Source organism: Oncorhynchus nerka, linkage group LG20, assembly GCF_034236695.1.
Source record: "Oncorhynchus nerka isolate Pitt River linkage group LG20, Oner_Uvic_2.0, whole genome shotgun sequence".
Classification (NCBI taxonomy): Eukaryota; Metazoa; Chordata; class Actinopteri; order Salmoniformes; family Salmonidae; genus Oncorhynchus; species Oncorhynchus nerka.
Genome location: NC_088415.1, coordinates 36,531,332 through 36,541,646, shown reverse-complemented (window position 1 = coordinate 36,541,646; position 10,315 = coordinate 36,531,332).

Sequence of the window (10,315 nt, the reverse complement as noted above, 5' to 3'; positions counted from 1 at the left end):
CAGAGGATAAGTTCATTAGAGATACCAGCCTCAGAAATTGTAGCCCAAATAAATGCTTCACAGAGTTCATGTTACAGACACATCTCAACATCAACTGTTCAGAGGAGACTGCTTCAATCAGGCCTTCATGGTCGAAATGCTGCAAAGAAACCACTACTAAAGGATACCAACAAGAAGAAGAGACTTGCTTGGACCAAGAAACACAAGCAATGGACATTAGACTGGTGGAAATCTGTCCTTTGGTCTGATGAGTCAAAATTTTAGATTTTTGGTTCCAACCGCTGTCTTTATGAGAGTAGGTGAACGGATGATCCCTGCATGTGTAGTTCCCACTGTAAAGCATGGAGGAGGAGGTATGATTGTGTGGTGGTGCTTTGCTGGTGACACTGTCAGTGATTTATTTAGAATTCAAGGCACACTTAACCAGCATGGCTACCACAGAATTCTGCAGCGATACGCTATCCCATATGGCTTGCACTTAGTGGGACTATCATTTGTTTTTAAACAGAACAATGACCCAACACACCACCAGGCTGTGTAAAGGCAATTTGACCAAGAAGGAGAGTGATGGAGTGCTGTATCAGATGACCTGGCCTCCACAATCACCCAAACTAAACACAGATGGCGCCGAAGAACATGGCCGACGTTTTACAGTTGAAGTCGGAAGTTTACATACACTTAGGTTGGAGTCATTAAAACTAGTTTTTCAACCACTCCACACATTTCTTGTTACAAACTATAGTTTTGGCAAGTCAGTTAGGACATCTACTTTGTGCATAACACAAGTAATTTTTCCAACAATTGTTTACAGACAGATTATTTCACTTATAATTCACTGTATCAAAATTCCAGTGGTCAGAAGTTTACATACACTAAGTTGACTGTGCCTTTAAACAGCTTAGAAAATTCCAGAAAATTATGTCAGGCTTTAGAAGCTTCTGATAGGCTAATTGACGTCAATTGGAGGTGTACGTGTGGATGTATTTGAAGGCCTACTTTTAAACTCAGTGCCTCTTTGCTAGACATCATGCGAAAATCTAAAATCAGCCAAGAACTCAAAAAAAAAATTTTTGTAGACCTCCACAAGTCTGGTTCATTCTTGGGAGCAATTTCCAAATGCCTGGAGGTACCACGTTCATCTGTACAAACAATAGTACGCAAGTATAAACACCATGGGTCCATGCAGCCGTCATACCGCTCAGGAAGGAGATGTGCTCTGTCTCCTAGAGAAGAACATACTTTGGTGCGAAAAGTGCAAATCAATCCCAGAACAACAGCAAAGGACCTTGTGAAGATACTGGAGGAAACAGGTACAAAAGTATCTATATGCACAGTAAAACGAGTCCTATATTCACATAACCTGAAAGGCTGCTCAGCAAGGAAGAAGCCACTGCTCCAAAACCGCCATAAAAAAGCCAGACTACGGTTTGCAACTGCACATGGGGACAAAGATTGTACTTTTTGGAGAAATGTCCTCTGGTCTGATGAAACAAAAATATATCCTTTTGGCCATAATGACCTTCGTTATGTTTGGAGGAAAAAGGGGTGAGGCTTGCAAGCTGAAAAACACCATCCCAACCGCGAAGCACAGAGGTGGGAGCATCATGTTGTGGGGTGCTTTGCTACAGGAGGGACTGGTGCACTTCACAAAATAGATGAAATCATGACGAAGGAAAATTATGTGGATATATACAAGCAACGTCTCAAAACATCAGTCAGGAAGTTAAAGCTTTGTCGCAAATGGACAATGACCCCAAGCATACTTCCAAAGTTGTGGCAAAATGGCTTAAGTACAACAAAGTTAAGGTATTGCAGTGGCCATCACAAAGCCCTGACCTCATCCTATAAAAAATTTGTAGGCAGAACTGAAAAAGTGTGTGCGAGCAAGGAGACCTACAAACCTGACTCAGTTACACCAGCTCTGTCAGGAGGAATGGGCCAAAATTCACCCAACTTATTGTGGGGAGCTTGTGGAAGATTATCCAAAAGGTTTGACCCAAGTTAAACAATTTAAAGGCAATGCTACCAAATACTAATTGAGTGTATATAAACTTCTGACCCACTGGGAATGTGATGAAAGAAATAAAAGCTGAAATAAATCATTCTCTCTACTATTATTCTGACATTTCACATTTTTTAAATAAAGTGGTGATCCGAACTGACCTAAAGACGGGAATTTTTACTAGGAATTTTTACTAGGATTAAATGTCAGGAAATGTGAAAAACTGAGTTTAAATGTATTTGGCTAAGGTGTATGTAAACTGTACATTCTCCCAACCAATTGTGCTGTTTTGTTAGTTTTTTAGCGTTTTGTGTAACTTATTTTTTTACTTATTGTGTACATAATGTTGCTGCTACCAACTCTTATGACCAAAAATAACTTCTGGACCTCAGAAAGATTACTCACGGCGGACTGGAAGAAACTTTTTCCTTTAATGAGTCCAACTAGAAGGATATCCTGCTTTCACCGGAAAAGGCCCAGACCCCCACCTTTTGGTGTTGAAAAGACGCATGAAAAGGGGCCGTAGATCGGGCAGCCTTCTGAAAATCCGTTGGCGAGTGAGTAAACTCCCACTGCCATCCGTTCTTCTTGCTAACATGTAATCATTGGAAAATAAAATTAATGACCTACAATTAAGATTATCCTACCAACGGGACATTAAAAACGGTACTATCTTATGTTTCACCGAGACATGGCTGAACGACGATATGGACAATATAGAGCTAGCGGTATTTTCCATGCATCGGCAGAACATAGATGCTACCTCTGGTAAGACCAGGGGTGGGGGTGTGTGTCTATTTGTCAGTAACAGCTGGTGCGCAATGTCTAATATTAAAGAAATCTCGAGGTGTTGCCACACTATCTACCAAGAGAGTTCTTATCTATATTATTTGTAGCCATCTATTTACCACCACAGAATGAAGCTGGCACTAAGACTGATCTCAACCAACTCTATAAGGCCATAAACAAAGAAGAAAATGCTCACCCAGAAGCAGTGCTCCTAGAGGCGGGGTCTAATGCAGGCAAACTTAAATCAGTTTTACCACATTTTTACCAGCATGTCACACGTGCAACCAGAGAAATAAATCCTAGACCACCTTTACTCCACACACAGAGATGCATACAAAGTTCTACCCCCACCCTCCATTTGGCAAATCTGACCATAATTATGTCCTCCTGATTCCTGCTTACAAGCAAAAACTAAAGCATGAAGTACCAGTGACTCGCTCAATACAGAAGTGGTCAGATGACGTGGATGCTACACTACAGGACAGTTTTGCTAGCACAGACTGGAATATGTTCAGGGATTCATCCAATGGCATTGAGGAGTACACCGCCTCAGTCATTGGCTTCATCAATAAGTGCACTGACAATGTCGTCCCCACAGTGACTCTACGTACATATCCCAACCAGAAGCCGTGGATTACAGGCAACATCGGTATTGCGCTAAAGGCTAGAGCTGCCACTTTCAAGGAGCGGGAGACTAATCCGAAAGCATATCATATCAAATCAAATCAAATCAAATGTATTTATATAGCCCTTTGTACATCAGCTGATATCTCAAAGTGCTGTACAGAAACCCAGCCTAAAACCCCAAACAGCAAGCAATGCAGGTGTAGAAGCACGGTGGCTAGGAAAAACTCCCTAGAAAGGCCAAAACCTAGGAAGAAACCTAGAGAGGAACCAGGCTATGAGGGGTGGCCAGTCCTCTTCTGGCTGTGCCGGGTGGAGATTATAACAGAACATGGCCAAGATGTTCAAATGTTCATAAATGGTCATGGTCAAATAATAATAATCACAGGCAGAACAGTTGAAACTGGAGCAGCAGCACGGCCTGGTGGATTGGGGACAGCAAGGAGTCATCATGCCAAGTAGTCCTGAGGCATGGTCCTAGGGCTCAGGTCCTCCGAGAGAGAGAAAGAAAGAGAGAAAGAGAGAATTAGAGAGAGCATACTTACATTTACACGGGACACCGGATAAGACAGGAGAAGTACTCCAGATATAAAAAACTGACCCTAGCCCCCGACACATAAACTACTGCAGCATAAATACTGGAGGCTGAGACAGGAGGGGTCAGGAGACACTGTGGCCCCATCCGATGATACCCCCGGACAGGGCTAAACAGGAAGGATATAACCCCACCCACTTTGCCAAAGCACAGCCCCCACACCACTAGAGGGATATCTTCAACCACCAACTTACCATCCTGAGACAAGGCTTACCATCCTGAGACAAGGCTGAGTATAGCCCACAAAGATCTCCGCCACGGTACAACCCAAGGAGGGGCGCCAACCCAGACAGGAAGATCACATCAGTGACTCAACCCACTCAAGTGACGCACCTCTCCTAGGGACAGCATGAAAGAGCACCAGTAAGACAGTGACTCAGCCCCTGTAATAGGGTTAGAGGCAGAGAATCCCAGTGGAAAGAGGGGAACCGGCCAGGCAGAGACAGCAAGGGCGGTTCGTTGCTCCAGAGCCTTTCCGTTCACCTTCACACTCCTGGGCCAGACAACACTCAATCATATGACCCACTGAAGAGATGAGTCTTCAGTAAAGATTTAAAGGTTGCGACCGAGTTTGCGTCTCTCACATGGGTAGGCAGACCATTCCATAAAAATTGAGTTCTATAGGAGAAAGCCCTGCCTCCAGCTGTTTGCTCAGAAATTCTAGGGACAATTAGGAGGCCTGCGTCTTGTGACTGTAGCGTACGTGTAGGTATGTACGGTAGGACCAAATCAGAGAGATAGGTAGGAGCAAGCCCATGTAATGCTTTGTAGGTTAGCAGTAAAACCTTGAAATCAGCCCTTGCCTTGACAGGAAGCCAGTGTGGGAGGCTAGCGCTGGAGAAATATGATCACATTTTTTGGTTCTAGTCAGGATTCTAGCAGCCGTATTTAGCACTAACTGAAGTATATTTAGTGCTTTATCCGGGTAGCCGGAAAGTAGAGCATTGCAGTAGTCTAACCTAGAAGTAACAAAAGCATGGATTACATTTTCTGCATCATTTTTGGACTGAAAGTTTCTGATTTTTGCAATGCTACGTAGATGGAAAAAAGCTGTCCTTGAAACAGTCTTGATATGTTCGTCAAAAGAGAGATCGGGGTCCAGAGTAACGCCGAGGTCCTTCACAGTTTTATTTGAGACGAATGTACAACCATTAAGATTGTCAGATTCAACAGAAGATCTCTTTGTTTCTTGGGACCTAGAACAAGCATCTCTGTTTTGTCCGAGTTTAAAAGTAGAAAGTTTGCAGCCATCCTTATGTCTGAAACACTGTCTTCTAGCAAGGGCAATTTTGGGGCTTCACCATGTTTCATTGAAATGTACAGCTGTGTGTCATCCGCATAGCAGTGAAAGTTAACATTATGTTTTCGAATGACATCCCCAAGAGGTAAAATATATAGTGAAAACAATAATGGTCCTAAAACGGAACCTTGAGGAACACCGAAATTTACAGTTGATTTGTCAGAGGACAAAGCATTCACAGAGACAAACTGATATCTTTCCGACAGATAAGATCTAAACCAGGCCAGAACTTGTCCGTGTAGACCAATTTGGGTTTCCAATCTCTCCAAAAGAATGTGGTGATCAATGGTATCAAAAGCAGCACTAAGGTCTAGGAGCACGAGGACAGATGCAAAGCCTCGTCTGATGCCATTAAAAGGTCATTTACCACCTTCACAAGTGCAGTGTCAGTGCCATGATGGGGTCTAAAACCAGACTGAAGCATTTCGTATACATTGTTTGTCTTTTATGGTCATATATGAACATTTGAACATCTTGGTCATGTTCTGTTATAATCTCCACCTGGCACAGGCAGAAGAGGACTGGCCACCCCATATAGCCTGGTTCCTCTCTAGGTTTCTTCCTAGGTTTTGGCCTTTCTAGGGAGTTTTAGCCACTGTGCTTCTACACCTGCGAGCTTGCTGTTTGGGGTTTTAGGCTGGGTTTCTGTACAGCACTTTGAGATATCAGATGATGTACGAAGGGCTATATAAATACATTTGATTTGATTTGATTCAGGATGTCACGCCTTGGTCATAGTGTTTTGTGTTTTCGTTATATATTTGGTCAGGCCAGGGTGTGACATGGGTTTATGTGTTGTGTTTCGTATTGGGGTTTTATAGGATTTGGGATTGCATATGATTAGGGGTGTGTCTAGTTAGGCTTGGCTGCCTGAGGCGGTTCTCAATCAGAGTCAGGTGCTTCTCGTTGTCTCGGATTGGGAACCGTATTTAGGTAGCCTGGGTTCACTGTGTATTTCGTGGGTGATTGTTCCTGTCTTTGTGTAGTGTTCACCAAATAGGCTGTAATAAGTTTCACGTTCCGTTTGTTGTTTTGTTTATTTAGTTATTTCATGTATCGTTCCGTTTTCCTTCATTAAAGATCATGAGTAACCACCACGCTGCATTTCGGACCTCTCTTTCGAAAAAAACGAAGAACGCCGTTACAGAATCACCCACCACACACGGACCGAGTGGCGTGGTAACAGGCAGCGACAGCAGGAGCAGCGAAGGGAGGACGTTATGGATAGCAGAGGCCGGGAGTATACGACGTGGGAAGAAATAGACAGGTGGGCGGCCGACCCAGAGAGAGTGCCGGAGCCCGCCTGGGATTCGCTAGAGCAGTGCGAAGAGGGCTATAGGCGAATGGAGTTAGAGAAACAGACACGGCGGCGCAGAGCGAAACCCGAAAGTCACCCCAAAAAATTTATTGGGGGGGGCTCAGAGGGAGAGTGGCTGAGTCAGGAGATAGACCTGAGCCAACTCTCCTTGTTTATCGTGAGGAGCCAAGGAGGAGACCAGAACCAGAGCCGGTGTTAGAGGTGAGCGAAGCAGAGACTGTGAAGGAGTTAATGGGGAAAGTGGAGTGGAGAGTAATGAGGGAGTTGCTAGCTTGGTGTTATAGATACGATATTCGCCCGACGGATCGTGTCGGGGATTTGATAGCACCTGAGTTAGCGCTCTATACTCAACCTGATGTGCGTGTTAGTCGGCTGGTGAAGTTGGTGCCAGCCTCACACACCAGGCCTCCTGTGCACATCCCTAGCCTTGCACGTCCTGTGCTAACACTGCTCTCAAGATCTCCAGTACGCCTTCACGGTCTAGCCCATCCTGTGCCACCTCCACACTCCAGTCCTCCAGTGGCAGCTCCCCGCACCAGGCTTCCTGTGCGTGTCCTCGGCCCAGTACCACCAGTGCCAGCACCACGCACCAGGCCTTCAGTGCGCCTCGCCTGTTCAGCGCAGCCAGCGCTTTTCTCCTCTCCTGCGCTGCCGCCAGTGCCGCCAGTCTGCCCAGCGCCGCCAGTCTGCCCAGCGTCGCCAGTCTGTCAGGATCAGTTAGATCCACCAGTCAGCCAGGATCCACCAGTCTGCCAGGATCCGCCAGAAGTGCCAGTCAGCCAGGATCCGCCAGAGGTGCTGTCAGTCTGCATGAAGCAGCCAGAGCTGTCAGTCTGCAAAGAGCTGCCAGTCTGCAGGGTGCTGTCAGCCTGCATGGAGCAGTCAGAGCTGTCAGTCTGCATGACGCAGCCAGAGCTGTCAGTCTGCAAAGAGCTGCCAGTCTGCAGGGAGCTGCCAGTCTGCAAAGAGCTGCCAGTCTGCAAGGAGCTGTCAGCCTGCATGGAGCAGTCAGAGCTGTCAGTATGCATAGAGCAGCTAGATCCGCCAGTCAGCCATGATCTTCTAGATCTGCCAGTCAACCAGATTCTTCCAGATCAGCCTGTCAACCAGTCTCTTCCAGATCAGCCTGTCAACCAGAATCTTCCAGATCTGCTAGTCAACCAGAATCTTCCAGATCTGCTAGTCAACCAGAATCTTCCAGATTTGCTAGTCAACCTGAATCTTCCAGATCCGCCAGCCAGCCAGGATCTACCGGAGCCTACTACCTACCTGAGCTTCATCTTAGTACTGGGCTTCCTCTCAGTACTGGGCTTCCTCTCAGTACTGGGCTTCCTCTCAGTACTGGGCTTTCTCTCAGTACTGGGCTTCCCCTCAGTTCCGGGCTGCCCCTCAGTCCCGAGCTGCCCCTCAGTCCCGAGCTGCCCCTCAGTCCCGAGTTGCCCCTCAGTCCCGAGCGGCCTCAGTCCCGAGCTGCCCCTCAGTCCCGAGCTGCCCCTCAGTCCCGAGCTGCCCCTCAGTCCCGAGATGCCCCTCAGTCCTGAGATGCTCCTCAGTTCTGTGGGTTTCTGGGTGAGGACTATTAGGCCATGGTCGGCGGCGAGGGTAGATTATCCCAGGACGCGAAGGGGAGGAACTAGGACATTAATGAGGTGGGGTCCACGTCCCGAGCCGGAGCCGCCACCATGGACAGACGCCCACCTGGACCCTCCCTATGGTTTTGAGGTGCGTCCGGGAGTCCGCACCTTAGGGGGAGGGGTTCTGTCACGCCTTGGTCATAGTGTTTTGTGTTTTCGTTATATATTTGGTCAGGCCAGGGTGTGACATGGGTTTATGTGTTGTGTTTCGTATTGGGGTTTTATAGGATTTGGGATTGCATATGATTAGGGGTGTGTCTAGTTAGGCTTGGCTGCCTGAGGGGGTTCTCAATCAGAGTCAGGTGCTTCTCGTTGTCTCGGATTGGGAACCGTATTTAGGTAGCCTGGGTTCACTGTGTATTTCGTGGGTGATTGTTCCTGTCTTTGTGTAGTGTTCACGAGATAGGCTGTAATAAGTTTCATGTTCCGTTTGTTGTTTTGTTTATTTAGTTATTTCATGTATCGTTCCGTTTTCCTTCATTAAAGATCATGAGTAACCACCACGCTGCATTTCGGTCCTCTCTTTCGACAAACGAAGAACGCCGTTAGACAGGAAGGCAGTGAGTTGCTGCGCTACAGCCTTCTCTAACATTTTTGAGAGGAATGGAAGATTCGATATAGGCCGATAGTTTTTTATATTTTCTGGGTCAAGGTTTGGCTTTTTCAAGAGAGGCTTTATTACTGCCACTTTTAGTGAGTTTGGTACACATCCGGTGGATAGAGAGCCGTTTATTATGTTCAACATAGGAGGGCCAAGCACAGGAAGCAGCTCTTTCAGTAGTTTAGTTGGAATAGGGTCCCGTATGCAGCTTGAAGTTTTAGTGTAGTCGCATGTCAGCACTCGTGTTTATAGCTTCATGTTTGTTTTGTTAGTTTGTTTAGTGTTCTTTGTTTTAAGAAAGAAGAATGTATTCATCTCACGCTGCAACTTGGTCTCATCGTTATGACGAACGTGACAGGATGTGGCAGGGCTTGAAAACTTTTACAGACTACAAAGGGAAACACAGACGCAAGCTGCCCAGTGACACGAGCCTACAACACGAGCTAAATGCCTTTTATGCACGCTTCGAGGCAAGCAACACTAAAGCATGCACGAGAACACCAGTTGCTCTGGATGACTGTGTGATCACGCTCTCGGTAGCCGATGTGAACAAAACCTTTAAACAGATCAACATTCACAAAGCCGCAGGGACAGACAGATTACCAGGACATGTACTCAAAGCATTGGCGGACCAACTGTCAAGTGTCTTCACTGACATTTTCAACCTCTCCCTGACCGAGTCTGTGATACCTACATGTTTCAAGCAGACCACCATAGTCCCTGTGCCCAAGGAAGCAAAGGTAACCTGCCTAAATGATTACTGCCCCGTGGCACTCACGTCGGTAGCCATGAAGTGCTTTGAAAGGCTGGTCATGGCTCACATCAACAGCATCCTCCCGGACACCCTAAACCTACCAGAGCCACAGATGACACAATTTCAATCGCACTCCACACTGCCCTTTCTTACCTGGACAAAAGGGACACCTTTTGTGAGAATGCTGTTCATAGACTACAGCTCAGCGTTCAACACCATAGTGCCCACAAAGCTCATCACTAAGCTAAGGACTCTGGGACTAAACACCTCCCTCTGCAACTGGATCCTGGACTTCCTGACGGGCCACCCCTAGGTGGTAAGAGTAGGCAACAACACGTCTGCCACGCTGGCCACGCTGTGGCCCCTCAGGGGTGTATACTTAGTCCCCTCCTATATTCCCTGTTCACCCACAACTGAGTGGCCAAACATGACTCCAACACCATCATTAAGTTTGCTGACGACACAACAGTGGTAGGCCTGACCACCGACAATGATGAGACGGCCTATAGGGAGAAGGTCAGAGAACTGGCAGTGTGGTGCCAGGACAACAACCTCTCCCTCAATGTGAGCAAGACAAAGGAGCTGATCGTGGACTGCAGAAAAAAGCGGGCCGAACAAGCCCCCATTAACATCGACGGGGCTGTAGTGGAGCAGGTCGAGAGTTTCAAGTTCCTTGGTGTCCACATCACCAACGTACT